Source organism: Miniopterus schreibersii (genome assembly GCF_964146895.1).
Source record: "Miniopterus schreibersii genome assembly, chromosome: 5".
NCBI classification, from domain to species: Eukaryota; Metazoa; Chordata; class Mammalia; order Chiroptera; family Miniopteridae; genus Miniopterus; species Miniopterus schreibersii.
Window position 1 is genome coordinate 21,239,559 of NC_138106.1, and position 27,265 is coordinate 21,266,823.

General features: G+C 41.4%; 2 long non-coding RNA genes across 3 annotated transcripts in view; one reads left to right on the forward strand and one right to left on the reverse strand.

Moving 5' to 3' along the window:
• Positions 1–17,864, forward strand: part of LOC308558030 — a 28,315-nt gene extending 10,451 nt beyond the window's left edge. The window contains exons 2-3 of the long non-coding RNA XR_013998933.1: positions 12,545–12,676; positions 14,444–17,864. This is a non-coding gene — a long non-coding RNA (uncharacterized lncRNA). The remainder of the gene's footprint in view (positions 1–12,544; positions 12,677–14,443) is intronic.
• The window catches only part of LOC308558029, a 56,276-nt gene continuing 37,165 nt past the window's right edge, over positions 8,155–27,265 (reverse strand). The window contains exons 3-4 of one of the 2 annotated variants that reach the window (XR_013998931.1): positions 19,687–20,079; positions 8,155–8,272 (exon numbers count right to left, since the gene is read on the reverse strand). This is a non-coding gene — a long non-coding RNA (uncharacterized lncRNA). The remainder of the gene's footprint in view (positions 8,273–19,686; positions 20,080–27,265) is intronic. The other variant, XR_013998930.1, reaches the window with a different exon arrangement.

Consider the following 27,265-nt stretch of genomic DNA (forward strand, 5'->3'; position numbering starts at 1 on the left):
TCAGTGCACTATTTCCTTAGGATAAATTTCTAGAAGTAGAATTGCTGAGTCAAAAGGTATGAACATTTAAAATGTGATACTACCTGATTTGCTCCTCAAAAAGATTATACTAGATTATACCAACCTAAATCCCACCAACAGATTACAAATCCCATGGTTGCCCCACATGCTAACTGAGCATCATAATTTTAATTCATCTCTGCCAATCTGATAGTTCCCACTATTTTAAATTGCCTTAGCCTGAGTTATTAGCTCACTAGGATATCATTGATTCTGCTTATATGGAATGGTGGCTTATTAAATAAAAAATCAGTGCACCTATCAGCGTGAGCACTTTCCAGGGAGCGATTTTGCACTGGCCTTCCTAGCCAAATACTTGAAGCACTCCAAGCCTCCAACTTTTCTTTTAAAATAAGGGTTTTGCTTTCCACATGTAGCAACCAGCAAGGCTATAAGTGCTCAAAGAGACCCTCTGAGACGTCAATCTTACTATCTTTCTGCTCTTAACACTCAAGTTTTAAAAACCATTTTTATTTTAAAACAATTTCAGACTTTCACTAAAGTTGTAAGAGAATAGCACAAAGAATTCCCATATGCCCTCTGCCCAAAGTCCCCAAATGTTAACATTTTACCACATTTGCTTTCATATCCGTTCTTTCTCTTGAACTCTGAGAATAAGTTGCAGGCATGATGCCTCCTTACCCCAAGTGTTTTAAGTTCATCTCTTACACAATCACAGAATAATTACTAAGTCAGGAAAATTAATACAAAAATTGTAACTATAGACATTATTTAAATTTCATCAATTTTCTCTACAATTTCTTTTATAGAAAAAGAAGAAAAAAGTTCTTCTGGTTCAGGATTTAAACCAGGATCACACATTACATTTAGTTGTAATGAGTTCCCCTGACACATACTTTTTTTTGTTATATTTTTTTCTAGATAAGTCCTAGGTTGATATAGAAAGATACTTTTTGGCAACCCAAATTCCAAATATCTGGTTGGTTAGCTTTTTTTTGTATTCATATGTTTTAAAGCAAAGTTGCTTAAAGATAAAAAAATATGATTCAACATGTTAAAGAAGCAGCATGCTCTTACTATAGATAATAGAAATTTCCAGCAGTAGATCATAAGCTATAAAAAAGTGAAAATTTCAAAAACCTTTAAAAATGCCCTGGACTTTTAAGAAAAGTTCTTCCAGAGCCTTTCTAAGAAGTTTGTTTGCCACCTTTACTGATGGTACCAGGTGCTGAGAAGTCCTATTTGATTATGTGCAAGTAAAGTTCTTAGAGAGCCTGGGGAGGGAAAAAATGAAACCGATCTAATGAGAAATGACTCAATACCAGAGACAAGGGCATTTGTGTTCTTTTTAGGATGACAGTGAACAGCTTTTCTCTTAATTTTTTTTTTTTTTTAATTTTAGAGAGAAGAAGGAGAGAGAGAGACATCAATGTGAAAGAGAAACGGATTGGTTGCCTCCAGAATGTGCCCTGATCAGGGACTGAACCTGCAACTTGGGTATGTGTCCTGGGTAGATGAAATCTTTGACTATGGTTAGCACTTTGAATAGACTTCCTGAGGCGCTAAAGATTTGGGATAGTTGTGATCAGTTGACCTGAGAGCTTCTACAATTTAAAGGTGAGTTCATAAAGAAAGTGCAGATGGATGTTTTACTTATTAAACAAACATTAAAAAAGTGATCCCTGAGTGTCAAACAATGCTTTAACCACCTTGAATGAAAACTCACTATCCTAAACATTGTCCACGTTCTGAGTGGGGAAACGAGGCACAGAGAGGCGGAGCACGTTGTCCAAGGCCACAGCTTAGGTGGCTAGAAAACTGAGGATCTCAAAGGAAGGCCTATAGGGGCCAGGATGGTTTAATCCCATAGAACCTCAAATCTAACCCATCAGTTTCACTTTGAGGCTGGGGCCTCATACCGAGGAGAACTGGCTGGGAGCACATTCAAAATGCAGCAGGACAGGGGCCGTGAGGAAGGAAAGACAGGGTCTGGACCAAGTAGTAGAGCGCAGCAGTCAGAAAGCCTCTGAAAGGGAGCTGCCGTACTTCTAACAATGTAGGTATAAAAGTCTTCTGAACTCAGCTTCCTTCTTAAAGCTCAGGAAAACTATGTTCACATAAAAATTAGCAACAGAAAAATATCAAGGTCTGATAGGGTACGCAGTTGTTACAAGGAACAAGAGCAAGGCGTAAAATAGCAATGAAAGTGTACCAGAAAGGTGGGCTCAAAACGCCAATCCAAAGCACTGCAGTACCTCAAAATGAGGGAAAATGCACTTAAAAAATTACGGAAGAAATGAAAGAGCAAAAGAAATTAGAATTCAAAAAGGAAGTGACAGAATTCAAGAAAGAATTAGAAAGCAAAGTAGCAAGGTTTATGTTCACAGTCTAGAGCCTGACTCCAGGACTCGTGTGCTGAGGACCACACCACAGGCCTCCCGTGGCAGCTGTCTCCAGGTTTATTAATAAAGATGCTGAATTTTCTTTACTCTCAAAAAATGGCTTTAGAATATTTTAAAATAATGTTGAGTGGTTTTAGTAAAGATGATTATTTTAAATAAAATATGAACATTTTATAATTCTGTGGCTGCTTCAGTAGAGAATTATAATTTAAATCTCAGGCCCTGTAGTTTCCATCTAAAGACTGTGGTGCTTTACTACATTAAATGCGATTTCTGTGAAAAGCAAATGAAATTTTTTCAGAAGCCAGAACCATAAAAGTGAATTTAATAAGTGGCAGCAAATGTCACAATATATTATGGAGACATTATACTTATGTAGAAACTCACCCAAAATTTACAAGAGCAATCTTTTGTAATGTCACATTGCATTATTATATATTGGAATTTTGCCATCATAAAGGTGTGAGGAATATGTTTAAGGAAAGGGTGCTGTTGGCTGAAGAATTGAATGGTAAACTTAAAACAATCATTCTCAGGATAGGAGAGCATGTGTAATTTTAAAACATGTATTGAATATGACTATTGTTTTCCTTATACAACTCAAGAAAATTAGTCTTGATAAAATCTGTTCCGTTGGTAGTCTACTGTGAGAAGGCAGTGTAATAGAGTAGGATAAAATCTGATGTGTAGTGACATAGACCTGTGCGTGCGCACGTGTGTGTGTGTGTGTGTGTGTACACTAGAGGCGAATAGGTGCAGATTACATATATTCAAATCATTTTGATACGTTTTCCAAAATAGTGTACAAGCCAAGCCCATCCTGCCCTGGTTGAAAACCACAAATATAAAATAGTAAGGCTAGCTGAAGAGATATTTGGACTATGTACAGAAGTTGTGTATTCTAGCATAGGTTATCCTAGAAAACTTTCCTACCCCTAAACTTTTTTTGCATTCATTAAATGAATGTTGAGAACATTTCACCCCAAAGCTGCAGAATATACATTCTCCTCAAGTGCACATGGGACATTCTCAAAGATAGACCACATGTTAGACACAAAACAAGTCTCTACAGGTTCAAGAAGATTGAAATCATATCAAGCATTTTCTCGGACATGTACACCATGGAATACTATGCAGCTATAAAAACGAAGGATCCCTTACCCTTTGAGACAGCACCGTGAGACCTGGAGAGTATTATGCTAACAAAATAAGCCAGTCAGAGAAAGACAAGTGTCACATGATCTCACTCATATGTGGAATCTAATGAACAAAATAAACTGACGAGCAAAATAGGGCCAGAGGCATGGATGCATGGAACAGACTGAGGGATCTCAGGGAAGGCGGGGTGGGTGGGTGGGTGGGGAGAGATTAACCTAAGAACCTATATGCATCTATGCATAACCCATGGACACAGACAATAGTGTGGCGAAGGACTTTGTGTGTGGGGGGGGGGGGTATTGCAGGGTAGAAGGGATCAATGGGGGAATAAAGGGGACATTTGTGATACTTTCAACAATAAAGATAAACTAAAATGTTAAAAATTATAATAATAAATAAATGTTGAGAAGCCTTGAAGGAAAAAGGATGGCTTTGTCAGCAGGTTGTTTTTAAGTTCTCCATAACTGGTTCCAACTCTATGAACCAACATAGAGCTGAGGGGGAAAAACATTTTTAAAAAATCAGATTTGGATGAAAACGGACATCTCCAAAATAGCTTTGGATCTGGACCCTGAAGCCCTACGTGGGCCTACGTCACGGAGAATGAAAATGGAAGTGACTTCGATCTCTTTGCCCACTGTTCATTCATAAGTTAATTAACTAGTACAGCTGAGCCACAGCTGAGCACAGATGACATTCGCCAGTTTATCTGGGGCCCACTTCCAGGGCGGACATGGACCCCGGAGCCTGGAGCCCGGAGCCCGGACGGATTCTGCCTGCGCCGTTTCCTGGTGCCTTAACTCAGTGCTGTACCCAGCCAGTCCTTTCTTACCCAGCTACTGAGTCCTTTCATGACTTGTCCAGATTCCCTGCCGTTATTTATTTTACTTTTTTTATTTTAAGTGGGTGCTTAATATTTTATTATCTTCATTGTTGAAAGTTGGGTTTTTTTTTAATGCATTTTCACTGCCCATGGCCCATTCAGTGGAGCTTGGAGGCTAGGAAATAAAAAACAACTTAATTCAACTCAGCACATTTTATTTCTTCTGAACAGGTTAAACAAGAAGTTGTTGAGATGGGATAAAAACATTTGATTACAAAGATTTGAATTTTATTTTATTATTTATTTATTTTTTAATCCTCACCAAGGATATTCATTTCTTTTCAGAGAGGGTGGAAAGGGGGGGGGGGGAGAGAGAGAGAAACATCAGTGTGAGAGAGACACATCAATTGGTTGCCTCCCGCACCCCCCCTGACCACTGGGGCTGGGGATCGAGCCTGCAACCAAGGTACATGCCCTTGGCTGGAATCGAACCTGGGATCCTTCAGTCCACGGACCAACTGAGCCAAATGGCTAGGGCAAGAGATTTGAATTTTAAAGAGTCCTGTTAATTTTTGGTACCATGACTCTGGGAATACAGAGATTTAACTTGTTCCTGCTGACCATACAGAGATTCAGCTTTTTAAAAATGTAATACAAAAGAGAATTTTATGGTAAGAATATCAGTAAGTTTCAAGGAACTTTGGGGAAAGTACTGACTATTTTTTAAGGTAGATACAAAAAAACCCTACTTGTATAGTTTTTTTTAAAAAAATGTAGCTAACTTTATTTTTTTAATTGTGGCTTGTAGTTATTGTAAGATAATACATGCATGTGGTAAAATACATAAAGAAAATAAAACAGTAGGAGGTTATCCAGTAAAAATCAAATCTTCCTCCCAGATCTGCTCCCTGATCTTCAAGTTTCCCTCTAAAAAGACATGTACACAACAGTTTCTGAAGCTGGGGTTTGTGAGCAGGTGGTGAATTAATCCTTTTGCAATTCAATCTTTCTCTTTAAAGACTTAAAAAAAACCCCAAGATGTTGGGCTGTAAACCTCAGCACTGTTGGAAAGTGCCACACAGCATTGGTTTCCTAAGAGTCATCACTGGTGTTGCTTACATGTAAAGTGGATGGGATCCAAGGTTTATAAATGATTGCTCAATAAAAATTAAAATGCCCTGTTGTGGATCACTGAATAGGTACTGCTCAGGTTACAATTTAACCACCCTAAGGAAAACAAACTATGGAAACAAATGGTAATAAGTGAAACATTCATCAGAGATTTGAAACAACTTTGTTTTAATCTATTGTTTATGGAATATTCTTCCTTCCTCAATGTCAGGAATTTGAATGACTGTTTAAAGTAATTGTTATTGTTGATAGAATAGTAGTTTCCAAAGAGATAGGTGTATTTAAGGTAAATACATTTTCTATTTTTATAAACCTAATTATAAATGTTTATCTTTGTAGTATTCACTGCTATTTGATATTTTTTCATGTAAGAAATTCCTTTTCTTTTCATGGTCAATACCCACTTATCTTTGATATCTGAATACTACATTTCTAAAATTACAGTAAATATAATCTTCCTTTACAGTTCATTGCATTGAGCTACTACTATAAAGAGAACATAGAATAGATACTTTCTGTAAACAAGTTATTTATATTCTAGATTATTTTTTGCTTGTTTTTTCATAGTTCAGAGCCCAATATTTCATTAGTTTGTTATTATGATCTGACTTATTTTCTTCCCATGCATTCATCTCAACACTTATCTGTATTGAATTCACCTGTCATATTACAGCATTTTAGAGCCATTATTGATTTTAACTGTATTTTACAGTCCACACAATTAACATTTATTTCTTTACTCAGTAAACATTCATTGAATATCCACTATGGTTCAAAGCTGGATAAGACACAGTGTAGTTTCTAGCAGCCTCACAATGTTTGACTTGAGAGGTCAACCCACATGGAAAAGTGAAACACACTTGGATAAATCAGTTTTGAGAAATGTTAATACAGAAGACATTTTCACAATTGGGCACCACTTTTGTGATGAAACATAATAATGTTAGCAGAATAAGTTGTATCCTTGCTTAGAAAACCCCTCCTGCTATCCTCAGGTAGTTGGACAGGAGCTCAGAAATGTTCTGTTGTGTTCAGAAGAGAAATGTTTGATTATTCATGATTTTAATTTCTGTTCTACAAACTCAGAAAAAGTTGTTTGGTCCTATTTCTGAAGGTTTTACTATATGGTAACTACAACATCATCACGTGTACGATTAGTTGTCTGGAGGATGGGTGGGGGTCCTTGGTTTGCCCAGTTCTAACACGCTAGAGCTGATTATGAGGAGTATTGCCGAACTAAGATAGTGTCTTTAGCTTTCCCATTCAGAAATAAATTATAGAAAAAGTCCAAAGGTGGTTCTTGAAAAGTGTGGTGTGCTTCTGTGGCATATATATTTTACCTCTTAACTCTTAAGGCAGTTTTATTATGCTGAGCAAAATAAGCCTATCAGAGAAAGACAAGTATCACATGATCTCACTTATATGTGGAATCTAATGAACAAAATGAACTAACAAATAAAATAGATTCAGAGACATGGAAGCATGCAACTGACTGAGGAACCTCAGAGGGAAGGGGGTGGGGCAGGAAGAGATTAACCAAAGAACTTACATGCTTATATGCATAACCCGTGGACACAGTAGTGCCACAGGCCTGGGGTGGGATCAATAGAAGGGACATCTGTAATACTTTCAACAATAAAGATAAATTTAAAAAAAGAAAAGAAAAGCAAAGATCATGGGGTTCCATTGTTACCTAATAACTGCAATCATTATTCTTATTACCACCATAGGCAAGAGAAGCAGCATCTCACATCTTTTAATGGAAGCCTCTTGAACTTCTCCCCAGATCTATTCCCATCTAATTGTGCCTTTTATCAGTAAATGGTACCTCTGTCTACCCAATTGCTCATGCCAGAAATCTGGTTGTCAGGCTTGAAAATTCCATCTCCCTGTGAAGGGTACTTTACGTCCAATAAGTGACCTTTCTTTCTACTCTCAAAATATTTGTTCAGCTTGTCCACTTCTCTCCATCTCCATTGCCTTCACCCTGGTCCAAGCCACTGCTGTATCTCTCGGGACAGCTGTGAAGACTTTCTCACTGGTCACTCCATGTCCACACTTGCTGCCGCAATCCAGTCCTCGGCATCTATGAGAGTGATGGCTTAAAGGGAAATCACGTAATGCCATTTGGCTTAGTCTGTTTGGGCTGCTCTAACAAAATACCACAGACTGGGTAGGTTATGAACAACAGAGATTTATTGCTCACAGTTCTGGAGGCTGGGAGGTCCAAGATTGAGGTGCCAGCAGATTCAGCGTCTGGTGAGAGCCCTCTCTGGGTTCATAGCCGGCGCATTCCCGCTGTGTTGAAGAGCTAGGGATTTCTCTGGAGCCTCTTTTATAAGAACACTGACTCCATTCATGGGGGGTCTGCACTCATGACCTAATCACCTCCCCAAAGCCCTGCCTCCTAATATCATTATCCTTGGGGGTTAGAGGTCGACATAGGAATTTTGGAGGGGGGGGCTGGACACAAACATTCAGATTTCTCTGCTTAAAATCTTTCAGTGGCTTCTCATTGCTCTTAAAGTTTAAAAATCCTAACATGGTCTACCAGGTCCTACCAGATAGCTGCTGTCATTGTCAGCTCCTGGTCTCCGTGCCCCAGCCACATTGGCCTCCCTTCACCTTCCCCGTGCTGCTCGCCAACAGTGCTGGGACCGTTGCTGCTCATGATTTCCATTGACCAGCCTTTACTTGTTCCCGATGTCACAGCAGCTTGCTCTCTAGAAATTTATTTCTATTGAAGAACCGAGAAATTTGTTGTTTTTCCTCTCTTCCAGATTATTTGAAAAATATAAACTAAAACAGTCCTAACACAGTTTGGTTTGTACCGTGACATCTCCCCCAGCTTTTATCCCTCAGCCAGTTCCCTACTGTGTAGCACTGGCTCTAACGTGGGCCCACGATCTCTGTCTCCTGGTATTTATGTCCTTGTGCAGTCCCCCTTCCTTGAGTGTGGGTGGGCCCTGTGACTTGCTTCTAATCAGAAGAACACAGGAAGATGATTGGTGTACTTGGTTACCTGGAAGGGCTCACTTACTAAGATTATAACATTTTTCTTGCTGAGAGACCTTGTCTGGCTGGCTGTAAAGAAGCAAACTGCTGTGCTGTGAGCTTCCCTAAGGAGAGGACCAGGGACCAAGGAACTGAGGGCAGTTTCCAGCCAACAGCCAGAAACTGCGGATCTCAGTCTGAAAGTGAGCAGATCCTTCTCAGTTGAGGCTCAGATGAAAATCCAGGTGTTTTTGTTTTTTTTAAAATATCTTTATTGATTTCAGAGAAAGATAGAAACATCGATGATGAGAGAGTCATTGATCGGCTGCCTCCTGAACGCCCCCCACTGGGGATCGAGCCTAAAACCTGGGCATGTGCCCTGACAGGGAATTGAAACGTGATCTCCTGGATCCTAGGTCGATGCTCAACTTTTTCCTTGCATCATTATCTGTAGTCCTACTAAGTACCTAATTCATTGTCATAGATCCCATTAGTCACTGTGTATGGCCAGAGAATTTGTTTATTGGTGAATGAAGTAAAGCACTGAGCTAATACTGTTGAGATTCACCAATCTTACCATGTATCCACCTCCCAGAAATGGATGGGCTTTTAGAAAGGTAGATGGCCCTTTCTGAGACTCAGTTAAGGTGCCTGCTGGGAAACAACACTTTGTGAGGTTGTAATGCTATCAGCCCGGATGCAGTGAATCTTCCATGGCCACACCACATGGTCAGAAACCAAGGGGTGTGAAGTAGCAGTGAGCAGTGACACCTCTCACTAGTAAACCTAATGGCCCATTCCCCAAATTTTTGCTTCCTGTCCCTGCAACTTTTAAGTCTGATGATCTAACAGTCTTATTAACATCCAAGGGAGGAATGAGACCATCAGGAGAGACAGAAGTGGTTGAGACTGACACCTAGTCTTTTTGGAGCCTCGTGCCTCACGAACGTGGGCAGGCGTCGGGGATTACAGGTAGTAGCTGGGGTGCTTGACTTTGACTTCAAAGAGAATATAGGGTTTCTACCATATAATGAAGGCAGGGAGGAGCATATCTGGGACCGAAGGCATCCTCGGTCTCCTACTCCTCCTATGACCAGTGATAATAGTCAATGGAAACCTCAAGAAGCTGTATGCCAGAGCCATAAAAAGGCTCAGACCTTTTAGGAAGGAAGGTTTGGGTCATCAGGTAAGTGATTCCAACCATTTAAGCTTCTGGGTGAGAGCAAAGGGAGTATAGAATTAGTAGCAGAAAAAAGTTTTAAACACCAGTTATAGTGTCATGGCCTATAGAAGCTATCATTTTTTTGGTCTGGCTCTGTTATTTTTTCGCCTGCCCTTTTTATTTGTGGTTAACTTTATAATTTAGTCCATAGATTTCATGATATCAGTACTGAGTTTTGCCTTAACCAGAGGAGGAAAAAATATTAACCAAAAGATAAATGAAGTTATTGATGAGATTCTGTGTCTCGAAGGGAGAGGATGAGCGCAAAGTAACTTTGTCCAAGAAATCACTGCATTATGAGAGGCGGGGACATGCTGCTGCAGTCTGTGGTTTGTAATTTTCAGTGTGGGGAGAAGGAAGAACAGAGGCTGGCTGGCCAAAGGGATAGACAGTGACAAAGATTACTGATGGGCTCCCTCCACGCATGTCCAGTCCACTGTAGTATGCCCGCAGAAGCTGGAGAGCTAAAGATGGCATTTCCAAGGCTCACTTGACGTGGAGCAAGGGCTACATGCTTTCTGCCGGACTTGGCAGGCGGAAGTGAGGTCGTTGGGCAGAGGTCACACGGTCCTCCTGGCAAGCACAGCCGTAGAGGCTTTCGTTTCTCTACTGCTGCTGTTGCAGAGGTGCTGGTGACCAGGCCCTGGATTCATGGTACCAAACAGCAGGCCACGGCAGCGGGGTGTGTCTGCTGGGAGGCGCCCGCGCTGTGGCGGGGCCTTTCTCCCGGCCGTGTGGTCAATGCCTGCACAACATCCTGTAAACTAACGAATATGCTGGAATGGATCCCTTTCTGCTTACACTAGTGAGAGTGTACTCTATTAACTAAAATCAGTACTCTAATATGTTTCTACACTAGTCACTTGCAAGGGGACTAGGATTCCCCAACTTCGGAGAGGGGTGGAGGTTTGAGAATCAGACACAGCCCTGGCTGGCGTGGCTGTGGTTAGAGCGTCGGCCTGCACACTGAAGGGTCATGGATTCGATTCTGGGTGAAGGGTGTGTTCCTGGGCTGCAAGTGCCATCCCCGGCCCTGGTTGGGGTGTGAGCAGGAGGCAAACAATCAATGTGTCTCTCTCATATCAATGTCTCTCTCTCTCTTTCTCTCTCTCATCCTCCCTCCCTCCCTTCCACTCTCCCTAAAAATCAATGAAAAATATCCTTGGGTAAGGATTAACCAAAAAAAAAAAAAAAAAAAGACTTAGACTCAATAATTCTCTTACCTCCCGTCTACCCTTGACCCCTGAAATTTAGCATCTACCTCCTCTGCTACTGCTTTTGCTCAGACCACCAAGACTTCTCCAATGTAACTTCTTGGCAGCATTTGACACTGTTGCCCACCTAACACTTCAAAAACTCTCCCTTCTTTTAGCTTCTGTATACAAATTCTTCTGGTTTCCTTCTTTTTTTCTCTGTTCCTTCTCAGTATCCATTGAGGGACCTTCTTTCTCTGCAGCTGATCATTTAAAGATGAGTATTCTTCAGTGTTTTATACCAAATCTGCTTCTCTTTTTACTCTACATATTATTTGGGGGGGTGATAATAGATTTTTCAATTCCTATGGCTTTAATTAATTTTTGTATAATTCTGACTCCAAGTTGATTTCTCCAGGACAGTTACCTCCTAAACACCAACTCCATTCAGAATATCTCTGCTTCAGTGGCTCATAAACACTTCAAACACGGGACTGACAAGATGAACTCATTAGCTTCCTCCTCTCACCTCATCAACATCCCTCAAACTAGCAAACTATTTCTTCATTTTATTTCCTGTTCTGGTAAATGGCATCACCATCAACAGGACTGCTCAAACCAGAAACTGGATGTCAGCCTTCAGCCTTCACTCTCCTTTGTCTAGCCAACCAGTCTTTAAGTCCTACCATTTCTACTTCCCAAATATCTCTCAATTCATCCCTACTGCCGTAGTTTTAGATACCATCATCTCCAGCCTGTTTACTGCAACAGCCTCCTAACCAGTCTCTCCCTCCAGCCTCGCCTCTTCCTAGTTCATTCTTCACATTGGCGACAGACCAATACATCCAGAACACATGCCAAGTCATATCTTTCCCCTGTCCAGAGAATAACATCTTAACCCCCGTCACAGGGCTTGCAGGGTGTTCAATGGGTTGGCTTCTCTAGCATCATTTCCTGCACTCCTTGCTTCCTCCCCAGCACACTTTATGTCTAGCCATATTGAAATATGAGTGTAGGGCATGTTCTCAGGTTCTAGAATATACCCTGTTCTCTTTGACCTGTGGAACAGCATGCTATTCCTGCTCTAAAGGAACTGATTTCAACTTAGATATTAGTTTCTTCAGCAAGCCTTTCTCTCTGGGCTGTTGTGCCATGCAATTGTAACTCCTGATTTACTTTTCTGTCTTGCCTTAATACACCTTACTCTGTGGAAGCAAGTGCTATGCCTATTTTGTTCACTGTTAACAGCCCTATCACTGAACAGAGTACCTGGCACTTAAATATTTGTGAAATTAGTAAACAGTTGACATAATTAATAAGGTAGTATATGATAAGGGAGTAATAAATAATTAATTGTCCATTAATTACTGCATAGTGACCATAATTGTCAACAGAGTTGCCTAAATCTAAATCACGGTCTAAATCAAGACTCTTTTCCTACATCAGTGATGCAAGCAATGTGTTTCTCTATACCATTTCCAACTTAAAAAAATGTTTTATTGCAGTGCAACTTACAATGAAATGTATAAATCTTAAATCTAAAGCTTGATTGATTTTTCACACATGTATTCACCTGTGTAACCACTACTCACATGGATAGGTAGAACATTTCCAGCACCCCAGAAGGCTCCCACCCTGTCTTCCAGCCGGCACCCTCTGATCACCACGGGTTTGTCTGCCTCATTTTGAACTCTGCATAATGAGGTGGCTTCTTTTACTCAACATCATGTTGGTGAGTTTTGTTCTTTTCATTGTTATATTCATTCCATTGTGTGGCTATATTGTTCTTTATCCATTCGACTGTCAAAAGACATTTGGGTTGTTTCAAGCTTCAGCTATTATGAATAAAGCTATTATAAATATTCTTATATAGGTATTTTGGTAGACATAAGCCCTAATGTATATTGGGTGTATACCCAGGAGAGGATTTGCTTTATTATAGGATAGTCATAAGTTTAGCTTAAGTGGATATATTATCATATGTTTTATCAAAGTCATTATACCAATTCACACTCCCATCAATAAATGTATGAGAGTTACAGTTGTTCCACATCCTTGGTATATATGTCATAGTATCTTTTACCAATTTATAAAAATTTTACAATCATCTGAGATTAAAATTGAAATTACTAAGATTGTATAAAAGCTTTTAAAATAGGCTTCTTGAGGTGGGTTCATTTTCAGGCATAAAATAATAAGAACTGCTAATATTTATGGAGAATGCACTGCTTGCCAGGCATATTCTAGGCACTGTATGTAGGCTATCTCATTTAATCATCTTGACAGTTCTATGAAGTAGGCACTGTTATCACCATTTTAGGGATGAGAAATTTGTGGCATAGAGAGATATATTAAATCATAGACTTCTAAAGAACTCGATGGAAAACCTCTATACATTAGTTAATGTAACCCCTCACTGTACTGCCAAAAGGAGCCAGCCCAGAAAGCAGGCTGCATCTTATTAAATGAAGGTCGCCCAGTTTATTAGAGGTAAAATCTGGATTGGAATCCAGATTTCCTAACTTCTCATCTCACACTGATTATAAATCAGCACTACACAAACTAGATAATATTAACAGTAATCAAAACAAACACATTTTGAAAAAGTACTTCATTCCCTTCTGAATTTAGTTATTATGAATTTAGTTTGTGGAATAGTATTACCAAGTTCTAAAATGATTTTTAAAACTGTCAAACAAGGTCATATAAGAAAAGGGTTCACGTTTTGTAGGGCCAAAAGTTTATACAACTGTGAGAGGGTGATCATCGATAAAAAGAATATAAATATACCTTACTTTTGCAAATGCTACAAAAACATGGGAACATATTTTGGGTTCTGATGGTGGTCAGCCTCCCATTATACAGATTTTCCCCAAGCATCCCTATCTCCTGGTATTCATGCCCTTGTGGAAGTCTTCTCCCATATTGTATTGGGATTGGTCTGTGGCCAATAGAATATAGTAGAAGTGATGTCACTTCAGAGGCTAGGTTATAAAAGACGTTACGACTTTTACCTCTCTCTCTCTTGGATCATTCACTCTGGGGAACCCTCAGACAGCCCTGTGGGGAAGCCCATGTGGTGAGAAACTGAGGCCTCCAGCCCACAACCATATAAGTGAGTCACTTTGGCAGTGGATTCCTCCAGCTCTGGTCAGGCCTTTAAATAACTGCAACCCTAGCTACAACGTCATGAGATACTCTGAGCCAGAACCACCAGAGAAGCTGCTCCCAGATTCCAGACTCAGAAACTGTGAGATAATAAGGCTATTGTTTTAAGCTGATCAACTTTGGAGTAAATTGTTATCTAGAAATTGGTAACTAATACAGGTCCCTCACAAGTCCTTGGCAGAGGTCCATACAAGGGAGAGGCCTGGAAGTTTGTGTTTCATAAGCTGTATGATAAATTGGTCTCTGCCTATGTTTATGGCTAAGTCTGCTAGATTGTTGTGGCAGAGACAGCTAGTTTTCCACCAAAATTTGTTTTTTCTTTCTTTCACAGAGGCTGTAACTAAGTCATGCCTGTCCAGCTCCGAGCCACAGTGCCGGCCCCCTTTGCAGCCGAGTATTTCACGTGGCTCAGCTCTTGCTAATGGAATGCAGTAGAAGTAATATGTGCCCTTCTGGACTGTGCTTTCAACAGAATGGGTGTTGTGCTCCTTTCCTACTTCTCATGGGCCAAGGTGGTGACAAGCAGAGTGACTTTAGAAACCAAATGTTGGAGATAACAGTAACTGTCCGGCTGACTCTCTGAATGACTTTATGGAGCAGAGCTGGGACACCCTCTAAACTATTCTGTTAGAGAGAAATTTGCTTCTACTGTGTTTGAGTGATTATCTCTTAAGGCCTATATATTAAAACAAGTCAGCCTACCCTAACTAATTAGTTACGGTTCTCAAAATTTAGATGCTTAATTATTTCCCCAAGGTCTAGTCTTAATGTTATTTATTTCTGTATTTGTGTGTTAATATATTAACACTTTATTCTGTAAAATTTCAAATATATAAAAGTAGAGGAAATCATGAAGCATTATGGGAAATTTACCCATCACTAAATTTCTACATTTATGTTATAAAGCCGTTCCTGTCTTCTATGTGTATGTGCCATTTCCTACATATTTATGGCCATTCTTACGTCATTGGTATCCTCTTTCCCCTGTGCTCCCTCCTGGATAATTTTAAAGCAAAGCTCAGAATCCTAAACAGCATAACATTTCATTGCGTACATTAAAAATGCCATGTAGGAGACTCCCTCCACTTTCCCTGGAACTCAGTGTTTTTTGTGAAAAGGCCAGTTCTCATTGCTTGACAACACATGATGAAGACAGTGTGAGCTGCAAAGTTAAGCTCACCTGCCAGTGTGAGAGAGGCACAATCTCTCCCCAGAATTTCCTGGAATCTACCTTCATCCCATTCAAGCTGCAAGTTTTGAGCTTATAAAGGGACCTGGCTGTGCCAGACAGGCTGAGAGTATGGAGTGACCAGCATCGGGTCAAGAACTGCTAACCCTCTAAACCTTGCTTGGTTACTTACTAGTTGTATGCCCTTTAACCATTTACTTATTTCAGATCCTTATGTTTTCTCATTTATAAGATAGAAATAACACCTATTCTATCATTGAACTGATATGATAAAATCAGCTAAGGTTTTTTTTCAATTACCAATGTTATACAATAATCGTTTTATAACATGGAAGTAAATATAAGCTAAGTTTTTAATTCTTATTTAATGTTTTCCTCTACAGTAGTATTTGTAGTCATTTAAGCTATAGGACTCTATTAGAAAGTGTTATTTGTGGGAGTAATTATTTTTTCTAAGTAGATTTTGGCTATGAATCACCACCATCGTCCATGAAAGGGATATTTCTAAACACCTTTTGTCTGAGAATATTGGACAGCACTGTGGTGAGCTCCTGCAGGGAAAAGAGCAAAGAGAATCTTTAATTTTTTATTTTTTTTATCTTAATTGTTGAAAGTATTACCTATATCCCCCTTTTTTTTCCTCATTGATCTCCTCCACCCTGCATCCAGCCCCCTCCCCCGCCAGGCCTTCACCACACTATTGTCTGTGTCCATGGGTTATGCATAGATGCAGATAAGTTGAGCAAAGAGACTCAACTGAATTTTTCCCTCAGTAGCTCAGCTTCTCCACACTCTCATTGATATCCAGATTTTGACCCAGACAGTTCTGGGTAATCTGGGATATAGAGATTTCCAGATCATAATAACTTCCCTCATACATCAAAATGTCTTTTTCTGCATTAGGAGCTCAATTCCAACTGGGTCACAGTGCTGAGTAAAGTAGGCGTTGATGGGACAAGGCCAAGCAGGTTGTTTGGCTCTAGGCTCCGACCTTGTAGTGCCTGCTTGGCAGCCTCTGACCTCTTACTTGGGCCTCCTGAGCCTTCACCCTAATCTCTCACCTGCCTTTTACTCTCTTTTACCTCCTTATTTTCTCTTTGCACTTACAATATTTCAGGAACACAACTGTAGTACTGTTTTTAAGAAGGAAGTGTACAATAACTCATGTGAAAAATAAGTGATGTATTTTTTTCTCCTCTCCTGCTGAATCTGTATGCAATGTTCCCCCTTTCTGGTTTCTGGTTTTTAATTACATTATGAGTACCTGGTAAATTAAACCTTTTTATTTTAGAATAGTTTTAGATTTACAAGGAAGTAGCAAAGGGAATGCTGAGAGTCCCCGCCTGCCCTTCACCCAGTTTCCCCTGTTAGCATCTCACATTACCAGGCTGCATCTGTCACAACTAAGAAACCAACATTGGTACATTGCTGTTAACTAAACAAACTCCAGACTTTATTTGGATTTCACTAGTTTTTTTCTACTAATGTCTTTTTTCTGTTCCAGGATCCCATCCAGGATCCCACATTACATTTAGTCATCATGTCTCCTTGGTCCTTCTCTGATCTGCCACAATTTTTTAGGCTTTCCTTGTTTTTCACGACCTTGACAGTTTTGAGGAGTGCTGGTTTTCATTACAGTTTTGAGGAGTACAAGTCAGGTATTTTGTGTGATGCGTCTCAATTTGATTTTTTTCTCTGTTTGGAGTGGGGTTATTGTTAGACACGAGCAGAGCAAGGACGATGGGCCGGGTACAGAGACTCACCAGGGCGGAAAGCCCCAGATGCCTAGCAAGGGGCCAAACTGGGAAAACAAGAACCTTGTTCCCAGGGTAACCTATCCTCTCCCAGCATGTCGCTGGTCATGCGGTTTAGATCCCCTGACCGTTTCCTCCCTAAAGATCACATCTGGGCCTCAGTTGTATTTCAGGTCCAGGCCGAGAAAAGCAGCAAAACCAGACAAGTGACCCCATGGCTGACCCCAGGACCAGCTTCATTGACTAGTGACCCCCGCCCCCCCCGCCCCCCCTCCCCACCCCGGCACCGACCAATCAGTGGCGACCACGACCCTGAAAGAGCCCACCTGGAAAGCTGATGGATATTCTATTGAGACACTCTCCTGAGACCTCCCCTAAGATTTACACCTGCAAGAGAGAGAGAAATACGCTCAGGACAAAGGACCCAGCGCATGCTCCCCAGCAGTGGAGCACACCAGCACCATCTCCTACCCCCTTCTTCCCTCCCAGGGGACCTAATGAGACTTGCAACCAGGGGAGCAAAGTACCATTCTCATCCTGGGCTTAACCCCTGAACCTGTCTCCAAGGCCCCTTCTCTCTCTGACTTCTCAGTGAGCCAAAGCAGCCGAGCCTAGGCTCTCCTGTTGCTTTTTCTATGCGCCTTTCTTGTTTCACTGTCCTAAGTATATTTTGGCTGCCATCGTGGATGCAATACCCTTCCACTCGGTGCTGCGTAGCCCTTCGCTTTGGATATCCCCATCCCTCACCCCCTTTTCCTGAAATAAATTCAATTTTTCTTTGTTCACCATCTGAGATGGTTATTTAGCCTGCCTGTGCATCGCCGACCTTAACCTTTAGTTTTGGGGAGGATGGCCACAGAAGTGAAGTGCCATTCTCAGCACATAGCATCAGGGGCAGCTGCTAGCTATATGACTTACTACTGGTTATGTTAACCTTGACCGCTTAGTTTAGGTAGTGTTTGTCAGTTTTCTTTGCTATAAAGTCACTTTCCCCCTTTCCCATAGTCTATTCTTTAGAAACAAATGATTAAACTCAGCTCACAATCATGAGGGAAAGAGGGATTAAGTTCCACCTCCTATAAAGGGAGTATCTACAAAAGTTATTTGGAATTCTGACAGAAGGAAGATTTGTTTCTTCTCCCTTGTTCAATTTTTCAGTCATTTATTTATATCAATATGGGCTTCTGGACATGAATAGATGATGAGGTTAATACAGGGCTTTTGTAAATTCCCAAGCTTGGGCTCCAAGACTGGAGTTTCCGATGCGGTTGGTCTGAAATGGGGCTGAAGCATGTGTGCTCTTTTAAAATTTCTCTAAACTCCACCCGCCTGCCCAACAACTACTTTTTGTAGTTGTTGTCAATTTCAAGTTCATAGCACAGATTTCCTCATACTCAGTTCATGGTACATTATCACCATTGGTCCAATGTCCTCCTCTAATTTTGTCAATTCCATTTTGTCATACTCCACCACCCATTTTCACTGCCCCCAAATGTTACCCTTCTAAGGTACTGAATGAGTATCTTCTCTTTGTATGTGCTTTTGTGAAATGTCTTGTTGTTTTCTGCACATGCATGTCTCAATTATAAAAGCAGTACTTTGTAACATAGCCTATTCTGGTTTTTGTTGTTTTTTTTTTTACTTTTAAAACACTCATTAACAGACTTTATTTTCTAGAGCAGTTTTAGGTTTACAGAAAAACTGAGTGGAAAATACCAAAAGATCCTATGTACTCCCTTCTCCCCACCCGGTTTCCTCTTTTTTATCATCATCCTTCATTAGGGTTAACTTTGAACTTCAGCTGTCCTAGAAGCGAAGACTAGGACAGTTGCTGTGTGGTGAGGGAAGCTTTGGACTCCCAGCAAATAACAGTCCTTTTCTATGAATGGAAATAAATGAGATTTCTTGGGATGTGGAAATAGATACCATGAAACTCCAAGCTCTTTATGCAAATAGAGCTGGATCATTTAGAATTTTCTTTCCCTTCAGACTTTAAATCTCTTGACTCACCTGACCGGACATGGCTCAGCGGTTGAGCATCGACCTAGGATCCAGGAGATCGCCATTTGATTCCCGGTCAGGGCACATGCCCAGGTTGTGGGCTCGATCCCCAGTCGGGGGCGTGCAGGAGGCAGCCGATCAATGACTCTCTCCCATCATTGATGTTTCTCTCTCTCTCTCCCTCTTCCTTCCTCTCTCTGAAATAAATAAAGATATATTAAAAAACAAACAAAACAAAAAACTCTTGACTCATTTTCAGAGAGAAAAAGAATAGAGGTCATTACAAATATCGTAGCAAGATTTCAAGATTTGTGATTTCATACTTGTGAGAACTAGCTTCAAAGTAAGTTCTCAATTCAGTTTTTTAAATTAAACTGAAAAACAGAACAAAACAAAAAAACCTGCCTCCAAGAGGAAGGGTCAACATCTGAAGGGAGGTGGTTGAAGTTCTAACGGTGACCGTCATGGGAAGATGGCACAGGACACTAAGATATCCACAGGAAAAAGAAATTTCTGTCTCTGCGGGTGAGGCTGTTGGGAAATAAGCACCCTCTCCATTTCTGGGGACGTTGGTAAATCCCTCTGAGAGGCATTTTTGTCAGTACCTGTCACATTTTCATGTGCATTTACCTTCAGATCCAAGGAAATTCTATTCAGTTTGGACTTGATCTAGAAGTTATTTCTTCCCCAAAGGAAATGAACTGGATATCAATCTCCTGAAAATCTCAATATGGGCAGAGCAGAGAGATGCTGATCAGAAACACACAAAGCTGTGAATGTGGAAAAGGTGCTGCTCCCAAGCAGTAAGAAGCTGGCGGCAGGTTCAGCACAGAATATTCAGGAAAGCTAAGCCCGCATTGGCCATTGTTTGGAGAGATGTCTTAGTAAAATATGAACTGTGAGCAACTGCAAATGCAGATTGCAAAGTTCCTTTTAACTGATTTGTTAAGGCAGCAGCTGTTCCTGGGCAAACTGGTGTGTGGTAAGAACAGAGTGTGTGATCTGGAGGAGGATCCATACAGCCTGGATAACATAAAAAGTGAAATTCAGTTGAGAACAAACATTTCCTTGGAGTTGCCTAAAAACTTCTACTTCCTTAGCGGAGACATTGAAAGATGTCACCGGAATGCCTGGGCGCAGCATTTGTTCTGTAGTGTTAGGGGTGGGTGTCATTAGTGAACTGCGTGCATTTTCTTTTCCACTGTGATTCAGTCCCCTTCAATTAGTCTTCATATTGTTGTCATAAAGCCGCAAGCTGAAGAACTCCTCCCGTATTGTTATAGATAATCATCAGGGCTGGGTGGACCCGAAGGACAACTGCAGTCAGCAGCCTGCGTGAGTTGACCAGGTGGACCTCGGCCCTGGCAGTGAGGTGCCGGGTGTTCTGTCTGGTATGCAGCCCGTTACAGTGACCCTGGGCAGGAAGTAATGTTCATCCTGGGGACTTTGGCCCCAGAAGAAAGGAGCACTTTATGTTTAGTCTGTTCTGTTCCAAAAGGCAAGGAAGTATGTAATGTATTATGGAAATCGTTTCAGATAATGAGCAATTTTTAAGTTTCTGTGGTGGAAAGCTACGATTCTTTAACGTGACTGTGTGTCAGAGTCACCTAGTGCGCTACTGAGACACAGGTTGCTGGGCCCCTCCTGCAGCGACTCTGATTCAGTAGGCCTGGAGTAGAGCCCACGAATTCTTGTGGTAAGCTTTGGTTATCTGGAACATCCAGAGAAATGTCTCATCCTCATGACACTGACCTTAAAACTTCAGATGTTATTGCCAAGTGAGGTGGAAAGCAGGATGCTTGTTACAGCTGGCCCTACTTCCTTTCCCGCCCCAAGGGCTTCTGGGGTCAACGTGCTCCACTTCCTCCATTCTCTACTGACGCCCACCCCCAAATCAGAACCTAAAACCAGGGTTTCACTCCTCCCTCTCTTCTCTTTCCCCTGGTTCCTCTGCTAATCCATGTAAAAGAACAGTGAATAATACATGGCAGTGTATGATTGAACAATTGTACTTTAAGTGTTCAAAGAAAGGGGCAATCAAGAAAGACCCATGGTGAGGGGATTAAGGAAAGAAGAAAAACCCCTCAGAGACACAGACACACAGACAACAGCCTGGTGACTGCCAGGGGGAAAGGGGCTGGCAGAGGGAGGAGAGGGTAAAGGGGGATAAATGGTGATGGAAGGAGACTGGACTTGGGGTAGTGAACACACAGTACCATATACGGATGATGTCTTATAGGATCGTACACCTGAAACCTATATAACTTATTAACAAATGTTGCCCCAGTAAATTCAATTTTAAAAAATAAATAAAATAATCAAAAGAAGAAGGAAAAAAAAGACCCGTGGTGGAATTGAAATGTAACTTCAACCTTGCCAGAAGAACGGCATTTGGCTGGGCAGATGAGCGACAGCATACATTTCAGACCAAGGCAGCCTCTCGGGCAAAGGCCCAGAGGCAGGACGAGTGGAGAGACAGGCCTGAGGGGGGTGTGTGCTGGAGAGAACTAAAGGAAGATTCAACAGGTAGGGTGGGGCTAGGAAGCCAGGCAGAGTTCAGAGTTGATTTCCTAAGACATGGGAAGGCGTTGTAGGTTTTATAGTGATTAAAGGCCTACTTCAAGCAGATTTGCTCAGTGGAGTGTGTGGGAATGCCTGACAGTGAAGGACACCCAGCAGGCTGTTCTAGAAATTCAGATCTGTGCGAGCCAGCAGTAGGTCCCTTCCTATAACCTGAAATGCATCTAATTCATGATCTGAGACATCCTTAGATACTACCTCAGTGTGTCTGGGCGAGCTGGGCCACACCACACTCTGCTCACTTTCTTCTACTTAAACTTTCTGCAAATCACTCTGACTTACTTTCAAAACTTTGCATGTAATTGTTCCAACTGATTTTAAATAAAGCCTCATCTTTTTCAGCTAAAAATCCTGCTCTTCCCATGTCACAATGTCGGTTATTGTTTCCAAACCAGCCTTTAATGTCTTTGTACCACCTCACTTTCTGACCCCTCCAAGCCTTTTCTTTCCTACCTCAGTAACCTTTATTCTTCATTTGATCATCTAAACCTAAATTATCTTTACATTTTTTCCCATCTGGCTTAGTTTAGAGGTAAGCATTTTCTTTTGCCTGATGACCAAACTCACTAAAATATACAGTGACAGATTCCGCCCCTTCAATGTTGCTTCCACTTAATTTATGTCATATATGATTCATAGATCATCTCAGAATAAAAATAGGACATTTTCCTCATTTGAATAAGGGGATATGAGCACTGTCCCCTATGTTATATGTGTAACCTCATTTCCCTAGCCCATACTGATGAAATGGCAGCGTGTGCCTCTGTCTTCACCAGCAAAATGTGGAGACCCCAGGCCTCAGATTCTTCACAGAAGCCACAGGGTATCTGCTGCAGAGGGCGTGTTGCTGGCTCCTCATTGGCCCGCCTGACGTCAGCCCGTGGTTTCCGCTACCCTCACATCCCCCTCACTCCAACACAGGCATGTTCATGCTTGCTCCCTAATTTCACTTAATGGCTGTCTGTCACCCTTCTCTCCTGCTCACCCTCTTCCTGGGCCCCAAAGCAGATGTGGCTTTTGTTCTGTGGTTTGCAGGGGCTCTGCTCCTTATTACTGCCCCTTTGCAGGAACAAAGCACAAGCCCGGAAGCTGAGCTGAGCTGCAATCACAGGGACACCTCGCTGTGCTGCCTCGTTGCCATCCTCCCTTTGATCTCCTCCAGCGTGCCCAGATCCAGCATGTGCGCCTCAGCTCTCCTCTCAGAGAACAAACAGAATTGTGAATGACGCTGCAAGATTTATATAGTGGTTTCATAAACTTTGGGCAGTTTTACCATGGTTTCCACAACTATAAAATGTTGACTTTGGGTAATCTGGAAATGATGGTGAGGTACTGTAGGGGCTTAAAAAAATACTTTTTCTCCCACCTTCAATGTTCTTCTAGCTGGGCTCATCAGAGATGGATTAACAGGAGAAAAAATTGAATTTTAATACATGTGGGTAGGGAATTCATATATGCACAAAATACTAAAGAGGCCACATTGGGTATATGTGGCATTTTGGACAAAGGAGGAAAGGGGTCGGGGATCAGGCTCTTAGATTTCAGAAGGGAGACTGAGTGATTTACAGGAAGTTGAGGAAGAGTGGAACACACTTGGCAGGCAAACTCTTGCTACTGGACTCAGAAACAATGAGACAGTGAACAAGGAAAACAGAATCTCTATTCTCAGAGAATGCATGTACAAACAGATAATTTTAGACAGTGATATGCGCTGCAAGGAGAATAATACAGGTAATGTGATGGTGAGGGAGGCCTCTAGAGGAAGAGGTGACATTGATCTGAGATCCCCAGGATAAGAAAGAGGAGGTCATGAGAAGCTCTAGGCAAAGACTGCTCCAAGCAGGAGGAAGATTAAGCATAAAACCTGAGTTAAAAGTGGGAGTGCCAGTGAGCTTGCAATAAAATGTCAGTGAGGGATGGGGATGGAGTGATGGGGGATGAGATGAGAGGCAGGTAGGGGTCATATCACATAGGGCCTTATATGCCTAGGTAAGGAGGTTATATATTTTTTGAGTGCTATAGGAAGCCGTTGCAGAGTTAAACCAGTGGACGATCATGATCTGATGTAAGTTTTTTTCCCCTATAAGTGTTTTTGAAAATTAAGATATAATTCACATGACATAAATGTCACCATTTTAAAGTACATAATCCATTGTATTTTTCAAGCAGTTCATAATGAGTGCAACTATTACCACTAATTCTAGAACATATCCATCACCCAAAAAAGAAACCCTGTATCTGTTAGCAGTTACTTCCCTTGCCCTTTGCCCCAGCCCTTAGCAAAAAATAATCTGTTTTTGGTCTCTATGGATTTTCCTATTCTGGGCTTGTCATCTAAATGGAATTGGTATAGTAGGCAGTTAGACAGACATGAGCAGAGTAGGAATGATAGGCCAGGTACAGAAGGTCACTCAGGGAGGAAAGCCCGGGTGCCTAGCAACGAACAACTGTAGGGTGGAACCTTGTTTCCAGGGTGACCTTACCTCCCCAGCATATCGCTGGTCGAGCAGTTTAGACCCCCCTGACCTTTTATATCTCTGGTCAGGTGGTTCCGACCCTCCCCCGGCCTTTCCTCCCCTGGCATGTCCGTCATCATGCAGTAGGCCCCCTTAGAGGAGGAACAGGGGGCTTGAGAAAAGCCTCATACCACTCCCACACAAGCCCTGCACGACCACTCCCTTAAGCATCCAGCCCTCCAGACAGTGAGATTCTGACCCACATCAAACAATCTTAGGAACAAAGCCTCAGGCCTGTTGACCACAGAGACATTTTGGTCAAACTAGAGATAACACCTAGGCCTCAGCTGTGCTTTAGCTCCAGGCCCAGAAACTAGGAAAACCAGATGGGGCAATGCCATAGCTGACATCAGGACCAGCTGCAATGAGTAACGACCCCTGCCCTAGAGCCAACCAGTTGGTAGGACACACCTGGAAAGCTGATGAATATTCTATAGAGATCCTCCCCTGAGACCTCCCCTAATATCCCCACAGATAAAAGCCCTCCAGACAAAAATCCCAGCCTCCCCCTCCCCTTCAATTGTATTTGAGTTCCTTGATTCTGAATTCTTTTCTTAGCCGAACTCAAGGACCAAGGTCTAATATCTGGTGCCTTTCGCCGTTAACAGTATCATACAGCCTGTTGTGTATTGCTTCTGTTATTTAGCATACTGTTTTCAAGGTCATTCATTTTGTAGCATGTAACACTACTTCATTTCTTTTTAGAGCAAAACAATATCTCGCTATATGTATATATCACATTTTGTTATCCATTTTGTTAATGGAATTTGAACTGATTAACTTTTTTATGAATAATGTTATTATAAACATTTGTGTACAAGTTTTTACTTATATGAATTTATGCTTTCATTTCTTGTGGGTATATATCTAGGAGAATTGCTAGGTCATATGGTAACTCTATGTTTAACTTTTTGAGGACCTGCCAAATTCATTTCCATAGTGGCTGCACCATTTTATATTCCTGCCAGCAATGTATGAGGAATCCATTCTCCACATCCTTGACAACACTTGTTATTTTCTGTTCTTGTGATTATAGCCATCCGAGTGGGTGTGAGATATCTTATTGTGGTTTTGACTAGCATTTCCCTAATGACTAACGATGTTGAGAGTCATTTCATATGCTTACTGGCTATTAGTATATCTGCTTTGGAGAAATGTCTATTCAAGTTCTTTGCACATTTTAAAATTGGGTTATTGGTCTTTTTATTGTTGAGTTGTAAAAGTTCTTCATATACTCAGGGTACCTGGTCCTTATCAGACACAGGATTTGCAAAAACTTTCTCCCATTCTATGAGTTATCTTTTCACTTTCTTTTTTTCTTTAAATATATCATTACTGATTTGAGAGAGAGGAAAGGAGAGGAAGAGAGAGAGAGAGAAATACCAATGATGAGAGAGTCATTGGTCGGCAGCCTCCTGCACGCCCCCAACTGGGGATCGAGCCCGCAACCGGGGAATGTGCCCTGACCAGGAATCGAACCCCGATTGCCTGGACCCTAGGTCTACGCTCAACTGCTGAGCCACGCCCGGCTGGGCTCTTTTCACTTTCTTGACAGTGTCCTGTGAACTTATGTAAAATTTTAAATGATCATTCAGGCAGCTATGTGGCAGATGAACTATTAGGGGGCAAGAATGGTGACGGGGAGATGAGTTAGAAACTATGATAGTGATCCAGGCAAGAAATGATTATGGCTTGACCAGTAGATATGGTCTGACTGTAAATGATCATTGCGTGCTCTAATTAGGCAGTGTTAGATCAGTTGCCTGAGATTTTGTTCCACTTTATATTCTTTTGAGCTCGAGAGAGAAAATTGTGATACAACTAACATTCACATGGCTTGTCCATAACTCAAGAATCAGCTCTACCATGTGACCTGAAGTGGCTCTAGGTTTGTTGTACAAGTTCTAACAATGGCTTTAGATTTGTGACACCCAAGTTGCAAATCTCCCACAAAGAGATGGTTTTACTAATAAACTCATTTTCAGGAATGGAAACTCTTTAGGTGAAGATAATAAGCAATTTTCTTGGGTTGAGGCAGAAAAACAACCCAAAGGCCTGTGTCTGAACTCTCCACCCCTAGCAATAGTTTCCTCAGGAAAGCAAGGAGGAACTGGAGTAATTTGAAAGTTACGTATCGGTCTGGCTAGAATAAAGGAAGCAGCAGAACAAAATCAAAGTAAAGGAAGACAAGATGATTATCTAGGGGGAGTGTAAACTTTTCTTAGGAGACTCTCTTAGCCCATTTGGGCTGCTATAACAAAATATCATAAACTGAGTAGACTTATAAACCACAGAAATTTCTTTCTCACAGTTCTGGAAGCTGGGAAGTCCAAGGTCAAGGTGCTGGCAGATTCAGTGTCTGGTTCACATACACTGGTTCCTAGATAGCTGTCTTCTCACTGTAACATCACATGGTGGAAGGGACAGGGAGCTCTCCATCCTCATGAGAACGCCACCCTCATAACCTAATCACCCCAAAGACCCTACCTCCAAATACATCTCATTGGATGTTAGGATTTAACATGAACTTGGAAGGCCACATGCAGTCCATAGTGGAAACAGAATGAGTGCTTAGTGTAGAGACTGGACATATAGGAAGATTGGTATGAGTTCTTGGAGATGAGAGTGAATATGCACAAAAGGAATTGGAAGTGTACTGAAGTATAGTTGTTCATAAAGAGGGTATTAGAAAATGTAAAGATGTTTTCATTATTACTGGTTCACCAGTAGGTGACTGGGCCCATTAAAAAATAAATGAAAAAGGTAAGTAAGATCTCTGACTGAATTCATCCCTACTGCCTGCCAGATCCAGGAGCAAACTGAGAGGCCCTCTGAAAGGAACAGATGAAGAATCCACAGTAAGAGCAACTGGGGAACATTTTTTTAAAGACTGAGTAGTTATACCAAGTGGTCACAAAGAATCTGGATGGACTTGAGAGGGGAAAAGCACAAAATACTCAAATAATTGTTATGTGAGTAAGATTCGGGGACAGTTACTGCAGGTTTTGCCTGTGCCTTTAGGGCACGTGTTGGAGAAATTTAGGGAATTGGCATTAATCAACTAAGTCTAGGCCCAGAGTGGATGTTGGTTTGATGGAACAATATCTTCCAGG